Raw genomic sequence first — 24,823 nt, 5'->3', positions numbered from 1 at the left:
TCGTATAGTAGAGCTGAATAAACAATCGAGCTTTCATAAATCATTTCAAATGATTGTTTATTTCGCTACAGACCAACTGAATTCGTTAATTTTCTCATGAAATTAATAATTGGTAATAATACTAATTCGTTGTGATTAAAGTTAAATATTACATCAACAAATAGAGCAATTGAGTTGGAATAGAGCAATTCTAATGGAGCTCTAACAGCAAAAATTGAGCCATTAATCAAATAATCGAATTGAATGTAATGCAATTCTTTTCTGTATTGTGTTCATAAAGTAACTCATCAATATTTTGGAAATAGTAATCAATATTTCCATTTCAGGCTCAACTTTTTGTGGTTCGTCTGATTCTGAAAATTCTAAATGTATCCGAACCGTTTTTCAGTTCATAATACATCATATCAAAATGTAAATATAGCGAACCGATTCTACTTCTGTAACTGCACATAAACTGGTTTTATCGTTTTTTAGTCTAACTTCGTTGTCAAATACACCTGTTATCTACAGTTATTATTTACATACCTAAGCGAAAAACGTAAAGTTAAACGAACCGTTACCTCGACACTCGAGTAAAGTTAAGAGTGCATCCGAAAGATTTATGTTATGTGTTAAATTATTATGAGCTTTCCATTTGTTCGACTGAAAGTGGATGGAATCTTGTTCTCTATTCAACTTAATTTAATGTTTTTTATCGGTCCAACTTAGAAATAGAAGTAATGATACGAAATGTTGAGCTGATATTGAGAATAGAAGTATCACACTATGGAAAATTCAGGAAAAAGATCGACACATGTGCTGTTCCTCGAAAATATGTTAACAACGGTTACTTCTATCAGTCAAAGAAAAAAAAATACGTAGATCTAAATATTTTAGTCCAACCACAGAATAAATGTTATTTTGGAAAATTAAAGAGGAAACTCATATGGAGAGCAAAAACTACAGGATAGATACACATTCATAGCAAAAGGAAGAAGAGCAAAAAGCATAATAAATTACAAAACATACACAAATGAAAATAACGGAGAGAACAATTGGATAGATGTTAACAATACCAGAAGCAGAAATAGGCACAAAGCACAGACTGCAGAAAACAGTATTGTGGATAGAACGAGAAAAAACGAGGGAAGAGAACATAGGATACTAGAATATTTCTCTTGAAATGTTAAGAACAAAAGAAGATAAAATCAAATACCGAGAAGCAACGGATAGAAATTTTAGTGAACTAGAACATGAGGTAACCCTAGAAGAAGAATGGAAGTTATTCAAAAAAATTGTGTATGGAGACACGCAGAAAATTTGATGGAGAAGTACGATAAAAAAGGACAACAAAAACTGATGGTGATCAGAAGAAAGGGGCGAAATTCTTGAGCAGATAAAACAACTTTGAAGAGCATAACATAGCATAAGTAACAAAAGAAGAATTCGGAGAAAATGATACAATAACAGAAGTTTTTAAAACAAAATTAGTAACAAGAGTCAGAATGAGGAAGAAAGTAAAAAGAATAAGATATGGAGTGAATAATGTAAAACTGGATACAGCAGATATATTAGAGACATTGTAGGAGTTTCCTAAAAAAGATTAGTAACAGAGGTAGAAGCATAACAAAAGAAAAGAATTTGAGGATAAACAGGAATTATACGACGATAGAAGAACAAGAGAGGATATCACGAAAGAGGAAGTTAGGGAAAATCAAAATATGAAAAGCTTCTGCAGAAGAAAACATAGAAGCAAAAATGATGAACTATTGTACTATTGTACAATCAATAAGCAATGGATAGGTGTGTTGTTATAGTAAAATCCTGCATTTTTTGGTGAGTTTGGGTTATAAATTCCAAGAAATTACACTGGCTCACAACTAACTGGTGTTAGGGACTTTAGAACTAATTTAACATCATGATAATATGCCTATTTTGGCAAATATGACTCACACAACTAAAACGCGTACCTTCAGCCACTTTAAGACGCTAGCACAAACTTTCCTATCTACTGCCGACTCTACCGAAAAACTATCTAAATTTCCAATGAGTGAATGGATGAGTTATTTTAGTGAAGTGATACAGAAGCTGCTATCCAAAGAATGGTTTCCACAGAGAAGGATGTTGCCAAACCATATTTCTTAAGACGTCATCACATGATTGAATGGATTAATTTGACACTCATTGTTCTAAGAATGATTGATATATGACGGTTCCTTTAATATATTACTAGCTTTTACCCGCGGCTTCGCTCGCATCGAATCCATTAAATAAGTATCAAAAATCATTATAATAGAAAAGAACGAACTCTGTAGCTATATTCGAACCTGAGATATAGATCTTTGAATGTAGAAAAATTGCCAAAAACCTACAAAAATCCATAACTCCACATTGAATGTCCGCACCTAGCTCATCTCCAACTCAACCGATTTAAGTATTCTAAAACTCAAAAGAAACAGGGTGTTTCAGCGAGTGTTCTTAAACCAAAACGAAGTCTCTATCTTGAATAGAACCTGAGATATTGAGGATAGAACGTTTGTATGTGAAAAACTCCCATAAGTTTTGTACAGGGGGAAATCGCATTTGAGTATAACTTGAGAATGGTGAAAATTAGATGAAATCCGATGGTTTATGGCTGATCTGTGCATCAATACCTTTCATTGAAAAAAAAAATTAAGCAAATCGATTAGGGAGAACGCCTGAACGGACACGGAATGGAAATCATCAATTTTTTTAATATATAAAATGAAATGAAGAGGCATATTAAACCATAAGGAAAAGAGTCAACAAAGAAATTGAAGAAGCAAAAAACAAAACATGGGAACAATGGAGTCAAATTAGACAATAACAAAAGCTTTTGGAATAAAATCAGATATATGGCAGAAAGAAAAAGAAAGGGATTAAGAAGAATAAGAGATAAGAAGAACTATTTAAGTAGAGTAGAAATTTAACAGAGAAGAAAAATTCGAAGATAAAACAGACTTATACGACGACAGAAAGACAAGAGAGGAAATAAGAAGCGAAAATATTTAGGACAAACAGGAAAGGGATGGATATAAAAGATATTCAAGATAGCATGAAACACAAATAAAATACCCAGAGACTGGAAAGAAAATCAATTGAGATACCTCTACATAAAAATGAGATGACCTAATGTGCGGAAACTACAGCAATAGGCTTGTCGGCAGCTGGAAACATATACAAGAATCGTCTAGATAAACATCAAGAAATATATTGATGAGAAAATTAAGGAGGAACAAAGTGCATATTGAAAAGTAGAACATATACATAAAGGAAAATAGAACAGGGAGATGAATCACATGTTATATTCATCGATTTAAAAGCTGCATTCGACTCCATAAACAGAAAAAATATATGAGATAGTATGAAGAGAACTTGAATCCTTAAAAATATGACAGAGATTACAAGAGGAATATGTGGAAACGTAAGAGGGACAGTTTAAATAGATCAAAGAAGAACGACGTAATTTAGGAGGGATATGAAAGTAGAACAAGATAATTTTAATCCTCTTCTATGAAAATGTGAATACATAGTAAAAACAATGAAAGACCTAAGAATGGAATTTAATATTAAAAAAAAGATTAATAAATGTAAAAGGATAGTGATGAATCAAAAAATAGAGCATGGGGAAGTTTTAATAATGGCAAGACAACGAATAGAAAGAGTGATCACTTTAGGATATTTAGGCGTCATTTCCTCGGAAGATGGAAATTATATATAGATAAAGCGAACACAGTAAAAAAAGCAAATATACAAAATACAAAAGTACTCAACTCGATAACTGTACCCATGTTAATATATGAAAGTGAAACTTGGATAATGAACAAAATAGAATAGAATAGTAAAAGCTGAGATGAAACTGAAAATTGCAAGCAAAACAAGGATGGATGAGATAAGGAATGAGGTAATTTTAGAGAAGCTCAAACAAAAGTCAATAGAAAACAGAAATAAAGAGAAGAACGGTACAAAGCCTAATAAAAAACTGACAGAAGCAGAATGACATAAGGAAAGAAGGAAAAAATTACCCAGGAAAAATTGACTACAAAAATAATCACAGCGAATGGAACCACAAAGGAAAACAATACAGCAGATGAATGAAATATAAAAGGATCGGATCAAGTGGAAAAATGGTGAAAGGAGAATGAAAGCTGAAATCCCTCTAGTTCTCAAAAGGAGATAGAGTTCTTGATAAGAAGAAGAAAAGTAAGATTTTGTCGGAATCTTGGAACTTCGGAATAACCGGTTTTATGAAGCGCGTTGATAAAATTTCCCGTTATTACACAGAGAACAGTTGGTTATTGTACGGCGATAAAAATGGGATTTATATGGAAAATTGAAAGAATTATTCATGTGTTTTATTCATATTTCATTCATATTTTTCAATCGATAGATTAATTGTTAAAACAAATACGTAGACGTATATTTTATTATTTATTCGAGTAATTATCTGGCTTTGGTACGCCGAAAAATGATATTATTGTTTAGAACTGAATCTATATATCTAATACCAATAGTTTCATAAATTTTACGGGTAATTTTAGTGAAAACGAAATCCCGTTTCCATTTTTAATAGTCTATTGAAACGTTCCCATATTAATCTTCTAAATTGAAATATCTAAAACCTAATTTGAATGTACATAAATCAAAATAAAACATGATAATATAAATAAATACAAGAAAAATTAAAACTAATAAAAACTTCATATGATATGATATCCGCATTCCTTTTCTTATATCTCTGTTGAGATATTTAATGATATAAAATATCCTAGGCCGAATAAACAGTTTAAGTATATAATCTAAGGGAAACAGAGGACATGGATGAACTAGAGGAATTTTTGTGAATATTTCATATAGCTGATGCGAAATTCCGGTTGTTATTGAGATATCAGAAAAGTTTCCCGAACAATATTTCTCTAAATTACAAATAAATTTGACAAAACTCTCATTTGGTGTTCTTAAGTCTCAAAAACAACTCCTTTTAGAATCGAGTCCTTTAAATATACGAGGAGTTGAGTCGCGCCTAACTCATCACGATATTTTGAAAATTGCAAACATATTGTATTTTGGTGAATAGTCACGGCTTTTCTTAGTAACGTATTACACTAATTTTGAAATATTTTCTTGTCTATAGTTATTATGTTACAATGACAGTACTCCGGTTGCATCTTCTGTGCAAGTCTCATTCTGAATGTTGCAATATTTGTAGCATCAAGTTTAATTAAGAGTTGGTCAAGATCGATCTTGCAATTCATGTTGTTCGAAGGGAATGATAGTATTTCTGACAAAAAAGCTTTTTAAAGGCCGGTTCAAACTGAACAGCCGTAGGATTGATACAATTTGGCGTTCCAAAGTTTTCTGAGCAATCTAAATTTATTCTCTTAATCTTAAATATTTGAAACCTGCCTCAGATAGTCTTGACTATAATTTTTGAGTCCATTTAATGTGATTCAATACAAGGTCGATATGCACTCTTCTTGTTTTCGATTTCTCGTTCCAGGAAACCATAGAAAAATCCAGAAATTTCACAGTGCAATTGCCATTTGATTTCCGAATTGACTAGTCTAAAGTATTTTTTATCGTCCATAACTGAAATTGAATTGAATTGAATTTTCAATTTTTTGAAAGTTCAGGCATGGAATTCTCCCTTCATGGCTTTAGCTCGGTAAATGTTTCTGCGTGAAATATGATGGTTTTGAAAAATGTGAACTATGAAGGGATCTGTCCAATCAAATAATAAGTGCTCCTTCTATGCCTAACTTATAAGAAAAAGCTATTGCGACAAGTGATATTAACTAACAGCTAAGAGTCTTCAAGACAAACGTTTCCATTTAAATACTCTGGTTTGACGAAATCATCAAAACGCGACGGTCAAAGGACTCCTCATTAATCGTGACAGAGGAACCAAGACTTTTAAATGGATTTGGAATGAAAATTTATTTTGTATATTGTCAATTTATGGACCATAAATAAGATCTACACATGAATTTGTGTATAAGGAATATTTTTATTTATTGAAAATTGTTTGGCAATATGTTCGCCACCACTGATTCTTCCCGATGATGAGGTTTTTACGGTAATATTGGAAAACTTCCCACGAGGCACGTGCTAGAAAGACAAGAGTTCAGCGAATTGAATTTGTTACCGGCGAGAAGAAGCGGCAAGGGTACTGCGTAGAATTTGAAACTCACAAAAGACCTACCTCGGAGAATTCTCCGTTACTCAAAATGAATAGTTGTGTTCCATACCAAATATCTGTTATATATTCACTTTTATATTATCTGTGGAGATGTTCTAGGAGCGATGACGGTTTTCAAAATAAAAGTACATGTTTTATACCAAAAGATATCTTTGAAAAAAAAAATTTTGTTGAATCTCCAAATAATCGGGTCAGATTATTGCTGTTTGGTTTATTATTGTGAATTTCTGATCTCATATAACGTAAAGCTAGAGTCATTTTGGAAAATTGGGTGACTATAAAACCTTCTCACTTCAACATGCCATTGGATGTTTCTCGAGAAATAATGATTTTTTTCGGCAAACAAGTACCATTAACACAATAGTTGTAGTAAGTACATTTAGAGAATTTACATAATTCCATAACTGACAACAATGCGTCACTTCGTTTGCTTCTGTCTAGAAAAAAAGAGAATCTATCTTATAGTTCTAATAAAAGTCAAGTCAAGAGCACGCTCGATTTTTGTGTGTGTATTTTTCTAAAGAAACTTTTCCAATGATGTCATTAAAGTGTTGTTTGGAAATATTGTAAAATCTAATGAAAAACCCTCGAGAAAATATTTCGCAAACTGCAGTTGGTATAAGAAGAGAAGTTTATGTCAAAGACACATCAATGTAGGCAGTTTGCACAACCTGATAAACGCCTTAATTTATGTGCGTTGATAAGTTGAGTATCGAGAAAAAACCGTTCTTAAATGTAACGTAGAGATCTATACATGTATTGATGTACCAAAATTTCTCTACTGTGAACAGAAACTGATGTAAAAAACGACTTCTGATGCTGCAATCAGAGCTGTAGGAGAAGTTGCATGAGTAAAGTAATCACCAGAAGGGATGAGAAAGAAATATGTAAGACTCTTGAACCCGTGATCGAAGCAGTGGATATGATTAGGTGAAGAACATAATCGAATATGTTCAAGTCGTGACTGTTAATCTCTCATTGTGAATAATTTTCTAGGATATCGCCATGGCGCAGCTGTGCAATCCTATCGCCCGATCACAGCTAAACGCCTTCACTTGCCTCTCTTCCATGTAGGTCTGATCCGTGTTGATTTTTCAGGCGCCTATCAAAGTATGTGGGGACTTAAATATAGAATACACCGAGAGTGTGAGGGGATAGAACTCCTATCAATTTCGTTCGCATAAACTTGTGCCAAAAGGTATCTCGAAAGAGTCTTGATCAGGAATATCTCGTCATAACAGGCTGGATCATTAACAACTACTATGCATCAACTCATTTCACATTTACTTTTTTGAAAACAAAGTACTTCAACGATGCTGTATACGCCCCTTAATTTTAATATTATTCTCGCGATTTTTTCCGTTTTCCAAACGTCACCTTTCAAGAGAACCCGTAAGAACCCGCTGTGCTTCTAAACGGATCAAATCCAGATGGTCACCAAGGATGCTTTGTACCGTACCGAGAAGGTGGAAAGTCGATAATTAAATTTTATGTGAAACATCATGGCTTGTTTTCATGTGGCATACCTTGTATTATCATATTAACAGTACCTCTGCTCCAATGTCCTCTTTTTATTGGTATATAAATGTTCATAACAAGAACAAGATGGGATTATCTGAATGATGTAGGGTTGTGAGAGCGTAATAATTGCTCTTAGTTTAGAAGCTACCGTTAAAAATATGCAAGAATTTTCTGGAAGCTAATATTTTCAAAATGTGATGTGTGTTGATGTGATGTGATGAAAACATACAATCAGCATTTACACTTCCGGGACACCTGGCGCTTAGACGCTCCCAAAGGTGTAATTTCAAATAGCATCTGAAAACTGTTTTTTAAAGCTCATAATTGGTTCAAAACGAGGAAATATGATATAAAACAGCTATTTTATAGTGAGACTACGTAATATGGGTACACATAGAGCCAACGCTACTTCAAAACTTGTAGTTTCTGCAGGTCGAAACTTTTCAAAATAATAATAATAATAATAACTAAGTATATAAGTTAATAAAAAACAGTGAGATTACTTTGTGATCCAAAATAATAGAATAAAATCATCATTATATTAATTTGTTCAGGGTGATTAAATGATGATTTTGTTAATTCTCAATTACATATTACAGAATTAATTGAAGAAAGAAAAGAAATAATACTAAAATCATATTGTTGGTCATTAGCGCAGTTTCAATTGAAAAAATGTAATGTAGTTAAGTTAAGTTTCCAATTATTTTACAATCAAATATCATTTCTTCACGTGTATCAATAATATATTACCATTCGGGATCAGAAATCTTGTCACGAAAAAATATAAGCTAATAAAGTTGTTTATATATTATTTACTTTTTATTTCGAGAAATCTTTTTCATAAACATTATTATTCTAAGCACGATTTACAAAAAAAACTTTTATTCGTTATCATCGTGTTCTTCGCTACTCTCTTCATCGGAACAAAACGCAAATGCACCATATTCTTCAGCATCATCAATGGTGGTTATTTCCGAATGTGTGTACAAACGGAAAATTTGTGATTGAATTAATTGACATTAACATCATCCGATTGAATCAAACCGTCTGAAATGGAAATAGGCAGTTGATCGTCTTCGTACCATTTTTAAGCAGTTGATCGTCTTCATACCATTCGAAATCATATCAACCATGAAAAGCCAACCATTTCGCTTAAGGATCGTAACAGTAAACACTTTTTCATTAACATAACTCCAAATGTTTAAAATGTACGCAGCCCTTTGTATTTGCTTTATCAATTCCGCTTTGCATGGTGGTATATTAGAACCATCGACATTTTTAGTTGTAGTTTTGAAGCCGTTGCTGGTGCCTTGAACATACAAGCTTTATTAAAAAGTATGAAGGTATTACTACGTCATAAAGCTGTTCCCTCGACGAATTTTCAATATGGCTTTATATTTTGAAAGAGTATTTTTCACTAACGAAATAATAATGCTTTTTTTTCATGCAAAATACTCATCACACATGATTTCTCGATAACATCTTCTCGATGCCTCACTAAATAGGCACTATTCACAATTGGAAGACTAGGAACTTGTGTACTTGACTTACTGAATAGAAAGGGAAGCGATAAGGGAATGGAAGCTTAACAGTTCCATGAAAAGATGGTTCCAAATTCGATTGCCTTTACCTAGCCTCGCCAATTCTCACTTCTATCTACTACTGACTGAAGCGGAGGAGTCTGACAGTCTTCTTTATAATGACATATATCATAATGCAATAAAATACCAGTGGTAGAAAGAGACGACGCAAGGCCAGGAAAAATTGTTAAAAGGGGTAGAAGATGACATGAGTAGAATAGTATTCATAAACTGGCAGGGGAAGACATAAAATAGGAAGTGAATAACCGAGAAGATGTAGAGATAGATTAAGGGGACTGATTGACCTCAACAAGAGGACCTATGGAGATACAGAATGATTTTTGAATTAATATTTTTCTTCTTTTTCAACTTCATAGTTATTATCATTAGATTAAAAAGTTTTCAGAAATCACTTTGGGTTAGATACGTTTTTTGGACAGTTGTGGAGTAGCACTGTTGCTATATGTCTGACTATTGGATTTATGCTTCATATTTTCTCGTTTTCAACAAATTTTGAGCTTGGAAAAAACAGTTTAGTGATACTAATTAAAATTATACCTTTTCCCTCAACGCCAGGTCTCTCGGAACTGCAAATGCTGACTGCACACCAACTTTTCATTGCTAAAGTACACCCAAGCTTAGTCTGGAAAATTTTTGGTTGTCAGTTACAAAAATATTATCACTTTATATTCACTTCGAAATTAGTATTATGGTAGGGTAAGGTAACTAGTTTTGTTTGTAACAATTGAGCAAATTCAACGTGCATAAGGAATCCGATTGTGTTATCCTAATATATAGATCAAAAACTGTACTTGGTTCTCGGTATTAAATAGAAATTTCTTGTTTTAATGAGATATTTCATTAATAAGAATAGATTTAAAAAAATTATATCTCTTCTAATAATCTACTTGAAATAAAGATTAACGTCCTTAATTATCGCATCAATTGGATAAAGAAACATCATTTTTCTCTACTAACGCTCACAAATTAATGGCTTGATCGTCCGTTAAGTTTTGATAGTAACCTCTGCAAAGCACAATCGTATTGAAAAGTTTTTCCAGCTCGAGACACACAACTCTGATCATCTGGATGTTCTCCCAATATAGCCTTCTCCACAAGCTTAAAATACATCTCGTCGAACTTCCAATATATAAATCTTTAGATTTTATTCATCTTTTTGTACGGCGATAACACGCTGAAATTATTGTAGCCTCCACTAATAAACTGAAAAAGGTACGTTCAGCCTTACATGATTCTTTTAGGAATATTTTTTTTTTTTGGAGGTAAAGTTCTATTGTTTGAGCTGATGAGATCAAAAATGGAATCGAGAAGTACATCAATTGTACGGGGGTTGTTTTTTTTCAACCTCTGATGGGCTGTAAACAAAAAACTCAAAGTTGAATATACAAAAAAAAATCATTTTAAAAAGTAGAGGATAATACAGCTTAGTAAATTGTGAGGGTTTTTTTGAGCTTCACGTCAGTTTGGAAGCGCCGCCCTCTAACCTTCAGTTTAGCGAAAACATGAAAATAAATCCATGCTAAGACGCAATTGTATAGTGGGTGGTCGAAAGTGTTTCATTGAAATCGTTAGAGGAATTATTGCGTCAGACCAGCACTTTAAGGATGGTTATGGTTAAGAACGCTCAGGTAATCTCTACCAATCCTGTTGATTATACAAATATGCTAACGACAAAACACCAGATTTTGTAAATCCTAACCATCAAAGTGCTTACTCCAAAATTTCTTCGTGAAAATGTACTCGAGAATCATTTCTCAAATCATGCCAGTAGCAGTTGAAGCCATTAGGACTATGTATAAGGATTTTTTTTTACTACAAAATATATAAAAGGAGTTTTTAAAGTAGAATGTTCAGTAGCAAAACATATGAAATTTCGGTTGAGGTCCATATTCTAAGGAAAAAAGAATACAAGCTGTCAATTTTATGACACAAGTAGCTGTGGTGCTGTTATCAACTTTTAACGCACGATATATTCATTTATGTTTATTATTTTGCTAATGGTCAATTACGAAAGATTCACACCACATAACACATTTCAACCAGTTTTCGTTCAGTTCTTGGTTAAATTTTCTTTTCCATTCCACCTTGTCTGGTCAATCCATACTGATGAGATATTTCCAATAACTTGACATCATTTCAAATGATCTACTATTGAACAATTTTCGCAGAAACTACAACTACCCAATAATTTTGGTTTTCTAAATTCATATCATTTATAGTCGGCAAACTAACAAAACATCTAATGATGATGACCTATTGATCTTATATTTGTTTTATTTTTTTGTTTTATGGTATTAAGACGACTCTATAGTCGATAAGTTTTTGGACATCAATTTCCACTGTTTATAAAATATAAGTGAGTATTTTTTGATGCTGCAAAGTGATAACCCAGTGGTATTTGATCAGTAGTGGGATAAACTTGAAGCGTCGGGTGGAGATAAACCCTTTTCGTTGAATAGAAAGGGCTTTTTTCAGTATACTATCCTTTTTCCAACAAAGCCACGTTCCTGGAAAGGAAATTTCGTACTTCTTCAAGTAGCAACTCAATTAAAACTGGGAATAATAATAAAAATAACCTCACAAAACAGCTGTTTTTCATAATTCCTTAAATTACTCAATACATAGTTCTATGAACTGAAAGTAATTAGTTACTACATAAAATTTAAAATGTTAAAAAAATTTATAAAAAAATTTATAAGTGTAATAGTATGTTTTCAGTTAATAGTAATTAATTTATGAATAAATAAGCTTTGTCCTGCGAAAAACACATTTCCAGTTTGTTGTTAATGATTTTCAGAAAATGAATAGAAACGATGTAGGTTGTTTTTCTAAGAAATAAATTTTATATGTGCTGTAATTTTCTTATTAATTCATTTCCATAACTAGTTCTTTCTCCAGAATTCCAGATCTTCTCGTTCCTCAGAATTACATAGGATCTTCATCTATCGATGATACCATAAAAGTTTTATTTAATTTGTAGTTCCAATTTTTTTATCAATAGAATAATACTAGAAGTACGTATATTCTTTATTCAATACTAACTCGAATAATTTTCAAAAAGTAGTCATTCAAATTGTAAATTTCAAGACAATGGTTTATTACTTTATGAATTGTCTTTATTGATTACTGATTACAAGCCACATCTGGATTCTGTCTGTAGTTCCTCTATATCTTTGAATAAAGCAATGGAAGCATGTATCGTCCACTGAAATTCAATGATATTTCATTGAATCGTTTAGAAATGAGGGAAAAACATACATTTTCTATTTCAAAAAATTTGTGAGGATTAGGTGTCTTATTCAACAAACACTTTCCAATTTACTGATAATCATTCCTTAGAAAGCTTTGTCTATGTTACAAAGACAATTTTCATGAGGAATTTTCCAACCCGAGTCTCCGAAGGCTGTGATGGTTAATAATGAGAATATATCGTACTTTACTATTGGTGTATTTCTCAAATTTTCTATAATTACGTCACATAAAAAAAGATTAACATTTCAGGTAGGGCTGTTTCTAAGGTAATTCAACAAAAAAATAAATTAGCCGTCATTTCAAATTCACATGAGCATAATTGTTATATCGAGCAAACTATTTTGAACCACTTCAAATGGGATGACCGCTTCGGAATAATAATTTGGTCAAGATTCAATTATATCGATGGTTACCTTGGTTTGTTCATATAGGAAACTACAAACGGTATGTCTGCATGCGGTTTTCACTTCACCGTTCGTATTATTCATTCTAAAAAGAGCTCAATTATATGCTCGTCAATTTTAATTGGAATCGATATTGGTTATTGATAATTGAAAATTTATTTGAAGCATTGCAATTTATGGATATAGTTTACTTTCTTTACATGCTTAAACGATTTTAGCACAGCATATAGATTGGAAAAAGACTCATTAACATAGCAAAGAACATATGGACATTATTTCCACTTTTTACTTCTTCTATCTAATAATCTCTCATTTACTTGGACTGCAATTCCAAATGAGTACAAATTTTACAACATAACAAATGAATAAAATTTAAACCGTCCACATTTTGTGATATAAATTTGTTATATATTTATATATATATATATTTCTTTCTTCTTCTCCTTCCTCTTTATCGTACGTTAGGACTTAGTCCTATGTTTGCATCAATGGTTGCCTGGCTGCAGCTGTGATGATGAAACCAGCTTTCATACCGTCTTGTGGGTGAGCGTCCTGGTGGTCGGGACGTATTCCTTTCTCAGACATAATAATCACCTATTAATGTTAATCACCTTGATAACGGATTTTTCAGCTAATTAATAGAAAGTTATGTATGGAGCAGATATTTCCAAAGGAGTGGAAAAGTGCAAAGGATATGTTGATATAGAAATCAGTACCGATAACTTTAGTCTATTTTGTTTTCTACTTTCTAACTAACAATTAAAAGAGTTGAAACAGCAATATCCATAAAGGTGAGTTCAACACGGAAGAACAAGAATAATATATAATAGATGAGAATATAAAAAAAAGGAATGCTTTGAAAATGCATCTTGATAAAATGACTCAACAAGTTACAAGCTTAAATAACAAAATAAAAACAATGCGCCCCACTAGTATTTTTCATCCATTATTGTTTTAAGCTTATTTTAATATTTTCAGCTTTTCAGTTTGATGTGTTTTAACAGCGTGTTCCTTAGTTTTTAAACTATATTTATTTTTCACTTTTCAGTTTCATATGCAATGGAATCGTGTTTTTTGAATTTTTTAAACTATATTTGAAACTATTCAGCTCGATTTATTGTTAAAATAAAATTTGACTTCAAGTTCTAGTAATTAGTATTGGAAGTCTCCCATAGAGGGTACACGGATTTGAAATTCTTCTCGAACAGCATAATTAAACTCAAGTCATTGAATTCTAAAGTAATACTGTTGCAGGTAGTATAGTAAATCCCCAACAGATGGTAGACAGTTGTGAAATTTGTTTAAATTGTGAAGAGAAAATTCGCAACTTTCTAGAAAAAATTTGCCGCGTGAACGGCGAATATGAAAGTTAACGCCTTAATCTGCTCGGATAACGAACGCAATTGTCGTGGTGGGATATACTAACAGTAATAAGCCACAAAGCAGAGTGGTAACTAAAAAAAAAGCTCACAAACCTATATACATATAAAGCTTATATAAGCGTGTTAAAAATTGAAAATCTACGTCATTTATTGTCTTATTCATTATGCAACAATTAAAAAACGTGTTTTTTTCTATATCTATTGTACTGGACCGAGCCAAAAGGCTTGATAAATAAAAAAAAACGAGAAAATTATCAATTGTTATTGTGAATTGTGAATATTATCGTCGTCGTTGATCTCATCCATTCATATTATAGGTAACAGATTGTTAGCATCGTTTTTTGTTTCAATATATCAAAAAATCTGTTCCATTCCTACGACTACTTGTATTTCCACAGGACGAAATTTTTTCTCTGTATGAGTTCATTTTATAGAACTTTCCGAATGTTTATAACAATGACGTATTTAGCTCCGTGAGCTTCGAAATCAATCACGTCTACAATTTTTTATGGGTGTTTCGAGAAAACTCACAATTCTCAAAACTGACCGAATTTAAAATGGTTACTTCGAAACCAGAGAGGGTTATGTCCTTTGTTCATTTCATTATTTCATCCCCTGCTTTTACAGATAAAAATCTACGTGTCAAACCCAAATAAATCGAAGTAACCGTTAGAAGTTTCCTTTTAGGAGATCATGCTGATGTTATGTCCAGGTGTCCTTTGTGTTTAAGTGAGAATATACACACCCTTCATCATTATATGTCTGCATACTGAATACACGTAAATAAATTCTTGGTTATTTAAATATAGAAACAATCCATCCGCTCTTTCCATAGAAACAAAGTTTCTCAATGACTCTTAATTCAGAGGTTAATGATCAAGCAATCATTGCTATCATCATCAACATAAGATGGTTCATTCATTTTGGTACATAGCTGTAGCATCAAATATGGATAATATTAATAGCTTATAAAGTTCATACCATGATTAATAGTTAATAGTTCTCTCTTATACTCTCATATTATAAATTTTGGTATCGATTTATTATACGATATAAATATACATAAAAAAATACTCGCCACGTACACTATTATTTTTGAAGTTTGTGAACCACATTAATTTTTAACTTCAATCACACTAACTGTATAACATAAAAAATACACAAATTTCAAATAATAAGGAATATTTTCTTTAAAAGTGCAAAAATAATTACGTCTTTAGCCTAACTGGTTGGAACGCGTACTACGCAGGTAGACGCTGTGTAGTTGTTCCTCCAATAATTCCTACCAGCTCTTACCTTTGTTAATTTGTCCCTACGGCTCTTTCAGACTCCTAAAAACACGTACTTGAGGTCTTCTAAGAACTCATTCTTGAAGTTCTTCTAGCTTAAAATGAAAAAGGTATTGAGGGTTCCATAGAAAAGCAATGGAACAAAAATTCAATATTTATTCAGGTCCATAAATAAAAAATTGGAGCCGGGCAAGAAAATTACTTTAGCTTCTTCCATTTGGAGTGAAAACCACATTCCAAAAGGCTTCCACAACTAGCCAGGAGTCCCTGGAGTCCGAGTACAAATCTAACGGCACTTATACTAGTAATGCATTTAGCACATGACGTGGGAATCTTACAGTTAAGAAACTGACGATTTCAGAATGTATCATCCACGTCACATCCACAAAACTATTTTAGAGAAAGTCACCTACGAAGATAAAAAACACTTGAAGTCAGAGTTTTGGTTATAAGAGGGTTGCTACTCAAATTTTGAAACATGGCAACACTGATGTGAATATGTCAAATCTAACATTACCATAATAAAATTTGACATTTTAAATGGAGAACGTACTTAGAATTGTTTACAAATACTTGAAACATTCATCTTGAAGCATTAAATCCCAAACCTTTTCTTGTCATGATTACTTTCGACGTGGATTTAACTAACAGCAGTGTGGCGATTAACTCTCTCTGAATTTTGGTGTTGGAGCACTAACTCAAGCTACCGTGTTTCGCAGGTGTACAGAATTCAATCGTGGTCTCACTTCGTTACACGATGAATTCCCCGAAAGTCGTTCAAAATCGGGTGTTATGCCAGAAAACATCGATGCTGTGGATAAACTGATATTGCAAGATCGTAATGTGACATGCCGTTAGATTTGTGCATTTTTGAGTATCTACTCGCATACATTTGATATTGCATGAATATTTGACTGTCAAAACGATTGGGATACCACATAATCTGACAATCGATCGAAAAAAGCTCGTGTAGATAAGTGCAAAAAAATGTTAAAAATATTCAATTTCCATGCTTCAAAAGACGTGTCAGGCGACAAATCACCTGTTTTTTTAGAAATAACTGGATATATTGCCACAGGTTCATTATAAAAACATAGAACTGAAAATTCTGAATAGTACACCAGCATTTGTTTGTCAGAAATATTCAGAAAAAATCAGGAAACCAGTCGCAGACGACGACTAATTCTCCACCACGAGTGTGCTCTCACACATCAGTTCAAACAAAAACGTTTTTGAACAGTCAAAACATCTAATAGGTGTTTTAATATCAATGGTGATGAGAATGAGAATATTTTGGAAAATAAAAGAGCTATATCTATTTTTAAAACTAATATTCGTTTTTGTTTATGTATCTCAAAATTTAAGTAGCAGGGTTTTCAGCTGATGGAAAAACTTATTCAATGAAATGAAATGGAGATCATAGAATCATATTCTGAAACCAGTATATAAAGCAAAAAAAATAGTAAATTATCACGCTTGAAGTCTATAATTGGATGACTTTACAACAGTAAAAAGGTAAATTTGTGTGGAGAAACTCATTCAATGATACTATATAGACAGATTCTGCAAGTAAACAAAACACTCACTTTTGGAGATAATGCAGATAAAGGTCTTGATTAAATTACATTGGATTATTGGAAAACGGTCTCTACAGTGGTAAAACAAGTCATTACTGGGACAGAACCTATAAACATATAGAAGAAAGAGACACGATGTATTGGAGAGATGAAAAAATTACAGTTAAAGACATAAAAAACAATAGAGAATGGCAAAAGGAATGAAATAGAAACATGAACAAAGGGAAATGAATGAAATGTTTGAATTAGTGGTTGAGATGTTATAATCGAAATGTGGATAATTACATAACTCACGCTGTATCAAGATATGGAATATTGGAAGTAACTATAACAGTAAAACATTTTACCAAGCAAATATTCCAAATAAAAAACAAACGAGAAATACTAGACATATTCAACTCTAAGGAAATATAATTGGCAACAATCGTTCTTACAGAACAATTTTATTGAGCTTAACACTAAAAATTTTATTTTTTTCAAACTAAAAGCTAATTTTTTTTCAATTGTTTCCACTGGAATGCAAGGGAAACCAATAATGATTTAGATGATTATTATCCATGGTGAGCTTTTTATGCTACTAACGTCATTATTATCATAATTAATTCTTATTATTATATGTATTTACTACTTACAGATTGCATATATATCAACATTGCCAAATTATTATAAAGAAAATTAACGTTGACAAGATTGTCCTACAACTAGTAAGCGACAACATGCCTTAGAAATTGATTATCATAATGCGCGAGCTGTCATTTAAATTTGAAATTCTCTTCATGGTATTACAGGTTATATTATGCAAATTGCTCACCTAATGCCAACAATATCCTTAATGTAGATATTGGGATTGGGATATAGGTAGAATATTCCACTGCGGCATTCGAGTTATTTTAGTGATACAACTATTCATTGAGTTTCCGCGACAGAAATCTTGTGAGAAAACATTCTCGAGAACGCAAACTTAAATCTGAAATTGATAGAATATTTACTACTTAGCTTTCCCGTATTGTCGGAAAACCATCAATAAATTCATAATTTACTTACTTCGACAACTGTTTGCATCTGATTTTCAGCTATGATTGAAAATTTAGCGGGTAAAAGGTATTGAGAATTATTTGTTAACGACAATTTTTCAACATAAACGGGAAAATAATTTGTAAGAATAAATTAGTTAATATTATTTCGTGCTTATAGTTAGCAAACACTAACTAAATAGATAGTAGAGGGATTATATACATTTACATTTATACCTGTCTTTAGAAAAGATAATTTTTTCCCAATGATGACCAAACTTCCTTTTTTCGGCACATCTATAGCTGTACAGAAATTAAATGCAAGGAACTTGATCTCGCTACATGGATCCTGTAAGGAGGTGGATGAAGACCAAAATAGGTCACACCGACAAGTTTTTAAATGCAGTTCCAATTATAGGAGACCTAAATGTGCGTATTAATATTAATCAATAGATCAACTATATCATGGATATCAAAATAAAAATAAAATCAAAATAGAAATCTGTTTTAACATAAAAAAATTTATTTTTCCTTAGTTTTTATCTCCAAAATATGTAGTAGCTATCAAATTATTCGTAGATGTATTAGAATTCATAGAATAGAGCTTCCAATTTTACTTAAATTATTAAGGTCTTTTCTATCGTTGATAGCTTTCTCTTACTTATCAATCCCTTTTCCGTATATTGGATTATGTTGAATTTTTGATTCTTTATAAATGAATTATGTATTTTGATATTTCGTGGTTCGTTAATGCAGTTTCCTTTTTTTTTATCGTATTGATGCCCTCTTAGTCTATTTACTAAATACTGAGATGTTTGCCCTCTGTAGATAGCGTCACAATTAGTACAAGGCACTTGATATATAATATTACTTCTTTTGTTTTTTGGATGTTTTAAATTTTAGTTTAGTCGAAATATCCTTCATGACTTAAGGCCCGTTGGACATGATGCAAGACAACGTGGAAGGCGATGCGAGACGCAATATTTCTTGAAGTTCAACTGATTGTTTCATGCAAGATCTCTTACTTGCAATTTTCTCGATTTGGTGTCGTTTTTATTGCGTATAAGTTACAATGAGCTTCTAATCTGTTAATATCACATTTTTCAAATGTATTTTTTCTAAATGTGTCCCTTTGTTCTATGTAGCCAAGGCCTGGCCTACCTTCGCCACCGACCGATAATGTCGCAAGTTCGAGATTATCTGCGCATACTTGATCAAGAAATATGGCGTCTTGCATCGTATTGCACGTTGTCTTGCATCCATCAGATTCCAAAAGAAAGGCAGCAGCAGTTATAATTTTTGCCAGTTATGCACTGACCACTTTTTTCTCGTTTGAGGCTAGGAAATTGTTTACTTTTACTTATGGAATTTCTATTAGTGAAAGATACTGGCATAATGTCAACCGACGTGCAATATTCGTCTATGTAATATTTTGATCTTGCAAGAAATTGCATGCAATTACTTGTATGTTGTCTTGCATCATTTCAAGCAGCCTTTATACTGATATCATATTTATTGAAATAATTCAATAGTTGTTGGGAAAGTCCTTGTACATATAGTAAGGAACAATGTTTTATGTGGTGATGTTCAGATTCTGTTTTCTTTCTCAATTGATTATAGTACCTGTTCATCCTTTTCTTGAATAATTAATTTCTTATGTTACATGGGATGACATAAACTGAAGTTCAAACATCTTGAGGACCAATTGGTTTCATATACCATTGTGTTTTTATGTTATTGTTAATATCATATAATGTGACATCAATAAAATTGATTTTATTATTTTGTTAGATGTTGATTGGGAAAGAAATTTTTCATAATAAGAATCGAATTTTTCATTTATGGTTTTAATTTTATGTTTTAAAAAATACGGTAGTAGTGCAATCATCTACATAAAGGAAAAATAATGGAATATTCATATCAAGTTTGCTTAGGACAGTTTCCTCAAGATCTTCCATTAGTAATTGTGATATAACAATTGATATGGATGCTCCCATAGCATAACTATCAACTTCTTTATATATTTCATCTCCATATTTGAAGTATGTGGTTGTAAGTGTGAGTTCTGTAGCTTTTATAAATTCGTTTTGAGGTATATTTGACTATTCCTCAATTTTGTCGCAAAAAAACTCAATTCACAAAGGGAATCAAAAAAATAATAGAATCCATTTTTTTGATGTCACAATATATAAAATTAACAGTAACATATGAACAGAAACCAACTGGGTCCTCAATATATTTGAGCTTCAACTTATGTCATCCTAGATCACAAAAAACATCAGTAATAATAAGTTTTTTCGGATAGATCTATCCAACTATCTGATTCTGAATTTAGTTGCTTAGCTATTCAAAAAGTAAAAACTGCATCTAGAGAAAAAAATTATCCAGGAGAAATGAATGACAAGCGTGCCATCTGCATTTATTCCACATTTCTTTATAGATACCAGAAACCCTTACAATGTATGTACATGTTTTTGAACGTATTCTGAAGTGTGCTCACAAGCTCTTATTTATTAGAAAATGCAGAAAAGGGATTAGGTGTAGATATATTATCAATTGGTTAGATGGAGTAAGGTTGGTGTTGAAATATTCTAACCTCGCCTAAATAAAAAACTTATTATGAGATTCATTTTTTGACTAAACTTTGCCAGACATCAATACCCTGACATATGATGGGTTCAAACGAATTCTTCTCTATCTATATTTCTCATTGCACTATAATTTAATTAGTAATATCATATTACCAGTAAACGCATACCTATATTTGAGGTTAATATATTACCATCATTAACAACATCAATTTTTTTGTCTAAATATCGACTCTATTGTGATGGTTTTTACATAAAAAGAATTGACTGTTACATCTCCTAAAATAAAAAGCAAGCCTTGGAACTGACTTAATTAGTGATTAACTTATTTTCTTTCATTGTTAAGATATTCCAAAAAGCACAGGAGATTAATTACGTAGAATCTCTTTTATTTTTTGAGATGTTTTCATTCGGTTTTGTAGTAAATCAAATCATTTTCTTAGCCAATAAAAATCTCAGGAGAATCCAGAAATCTTTTGAATTCGATTTGAGACCTAATTAAGAAAATATTGCTCCAGGAATTTTTCAAGTATTCCGTATATTAATAAATCATCTTGTGTTTGGCTTTGAATCTCATTAATTGTATAATTGGCAGTGGAAATCATTCGTTTTTCTTTATGAAGTTATATCATTAATTCCTTCCATTTCAGAAATAAAAATGAGAGTGAGGATACAGTCAAAATAATTATTCGAAAAATATAGGTGAAAGAAGGTATAACTTCAAAGAAATTGGAAATGTTCAATACGATAGTTAGTCTAATGTGAAGAAATGTTGTTCTCAATACGATTATAGAATTACCCTATAATATTCGAGCTTAAAGAAATAACTTTTTTTATTTAGATTTATGTACTGTAGAGGTTTAGTTCTTCCATTATCAGTTGCAAAAGACAGTTATGCGAGGAACAATCAATATTTCATAAATACCAACGGTACTCATACCAAATTCGGTAAATATCTAACAAACCGTCAGTCCACATGGACTCATCATCTCCACTGTTTACCATTGAAAACATCGAATCGTAAACATAAATGCCTTTCTATCGGCCAAAGTTGTCGGCGTATGTACTCAATTTCTTCGGAATATTCCTGCTAGAAAGTCTGCGATAAGCAATGGGGTCGTTTGGTGAGATTGATTTAATTAATAGATTTCTTCAAATAAATAGGAATATGGCATTCTTTAGACCATGGTCGAATAAAGACAATTAAATTGCACAGTGTAATGAGAATAAAGACAGGTACGTATTTAATGATAAAGATTTAGATATACAAACACAGCAAGTTATTTTAAATATATTCGAATGTTTAAAAAAGGAAGATACTCAGCAATCTGATAATGCAATCATGATAAGAATAGATAAATTTTCCATTTATCGAGAAGTCACGAAAGGCATTTCTGTGGATCATTCACAAAACTGAACAACATGTAAAGAAAAACTGAATTCAGTTGACAAAGCTACTAAAGATTTTATATGTATACGTTTTGTTAGAATGTGGTTCTAAACACAAAAAACGGAATAAACGGATGGCAATAACCAAATCGTCAATCATCGTTCGATAACGATAAGATTATTTACGTCAGATAAAAGACTACTGAAGTTCTAATAGATACATAATTCATCTAGATGAAACATGGTTTAACAAAATTGCTGTTTGAATGGGCCATGCTCTAAAGAGAAACGTGTGATAATAGTACACGCAAAGGTAGTTTCGTGCCTAATGCTTTATTAATATCTGCTAAAAACAATAAAAACTGTACAGCTGAATATCATAAAGATATGACCAATACCCAATAGTAGTAGTAACAAAGCTCAAATTTTAGCATTTATGTCTGAAAAAAATATTCCTATTCCTGTCAGCGATTGTGAAAACAAATAAAGAATTGCTTACTGCTATTCGAGGTCTAAAGTTAGAGAAAATTTATTATATTGACAATCTGTGCAAAGAACAGAACTGAGTAAAGAGGATGTAGAACTCGTATAGAAAGTTCTAGTAGCAGACCGCGAAGAGGTTTGGAAAAACTATGTTGAACATGTTATCAAAGAAGAAGATGAGTACGTGGTATCACTCTCTTTACAACCCACCATGATTCAATCAAATGATGACTCTAGTTCAGACGATTCTGACTACCATGATTATTTATAAAGATATTTTGGAATTGGAATGTTTTTTTTTGTTTTTATTGTTTTTGCTTTAAAATTTTGTTTTTCACAAAAAAACGAATGAGGTACTAAATACCAAAAGGGCTCACTTCACGTCTAGTACCCTGTTTAAACCTAACTCCCTTCAAGCAGGTACATTTTAGTAGTTCATTTTCGTTTTATAATTTAATATTGAGCTGTAGTAAATGAACGACGTATAATAATGATTTTTTTCTAATTTCCAAGTAGTACTACAATTAAGTGCATCCGTCTAAATAACGGCGCATAATGCAGTCCAATTTATAATGATTCCATTGCCTTTTTACGAATACTTTCTCACATAAGATATATATCTATAGAAATAATAAATTTATAAAATGGGGTATCTACGCCTATGGTATATCAAACAAAATTGTCGGCAAGGGTTTTTATGATCTACAATTGATATTGGAAGAACTATAAGCGGAATCATCTTGAATGAGGAGAAAGCTTAAGAAGTGTCCATTTGTAAATAGCAAATCATTGTTCGAAAATACTAGCTAGTATACCAAGAGAAAATATTATTTTAACAGTTATAAATAGAGTGAAGTTTGCTGGGTGGAAAAATTCAATATTATACTTAATTTTTGTAGTAGAGGAATAAACAGTTTTTTCGAGTAAAATCTCAACTACATAAATTGTCAACAATAACTTAGTAATTATAGCTTTTAAAATTCTTCCAAAAAAGTAAATAGTGATATCCACAGTGTCGTGTCTGAGTCCGAATATTTTATTAACTGAATTAAAAAAACCTTGGTTTATACGTTATTTTCATTTAAGTGAAATTTTTGAATGTTTTTGTACATTAATAGTTTTGTTAAAATAGTTATGACTTTCAAATAAGAATCAAATTTACTATCCAACTTTAATAATTTCTGGCACTGCTTTTAAAATATTCCCATTTGCTTCTAATGCGTTACCTTAATTTGCCATTCAACTTTTTGATACACTAAAATAGTTCTTCATACCTCTAAACTCCATATCTACATTGAAATTATGAGTTTTAAATAGTTTATGAATCGACTCTTAATTCGACAGGAAATAATTTCAGAAATCCCTAGAATACTATACTATACAAATATTTTTTCAAGCAGTTTATAATGACTGGGGATTTCTAAGATATTCCCATTCGATTGTTATTTAGTACAACTTTTTCAACATTATCGTTGCTTGTTGCAATCTTGAACATTCCTAATCAGAACAAACAACGTTTGAATTGAGCTACCAAAAAATTTATCATCATAATTGATGATACCTGAAGAGTCTCTATACTGCCATTAAAATTTTTCGATTTTCTGGAAATATATATGATATTAGAAATAATTCACTACGGGCTTCATTTTTGTATTTGGAATCTTCTACAGATATTTTCTTGTTTTATCTAAACCAATATTTCTTGCGAAACTTCTAATTTATTCGAAGTGTTTTTAACGGTTGACTGGTTGCATACACACTGTCTCTTATTCACTTAATTCACTTACACATTTACACTAGACATTAGTTATAATAACTACTCACTATTCGTGATAATCAACTGTTCACTACTTATATAATTCATTTGGATTCACCAATCACCATTCACTATTTCGTTAACTATGCCATCAATTATATACTGACTTATTAGCTCATAAGCAAATGAATAAACTAGTATTTATACCCAAAAGAAGTTCTCGAATAATTCTAGAAAGTAAAAAAACAAATAAATTAAAACTCTTTCCTAGCAACGCTTTCCGAAAACTTTAGCACCAATTACCGTCACCAAATTTTAGACACTTCCAACATAACCGAGCAGGGTCCGCTTCGCGCCCCATGTCGTGGA

General features: G+C 31.7%; 1 protein-coding gene across 2 annotated transcripts in view; it reads left to right on the top strand.

Moving 5' to 3' along the window:
- Positions 1-24,823, top strand: part of LOC130446476 (uncharacterized) — a 123,187-nt gene that overhangs the window by 58,788 nt on the left and 39,576 nt on the right. The gene's annotated exons all lie outside the window — the stretch shown is intronic.

Source organism: Diorhabda sublineata, chromosome 7 (genome assembly GCF_026230105.1).
Source record: "Diorhabda sublineata isolate icDioSubl1.1 chromosome 7, icDioSubl1.1, whole genome shotgun sequence".
In the NCBI taxonomy this organism is placed as follows: Eukaryota; Metazoa; Arthropoda; class Insecta; order Coleoptera; family Chrysomelidae; genus Diorhabda; species Diorhabda sublineata.
The sequence above is the reverse complement of the archived record's forward strand: the minus strand, read 5'-3'. Positions and strand labels throughout refer to the sequence as shown.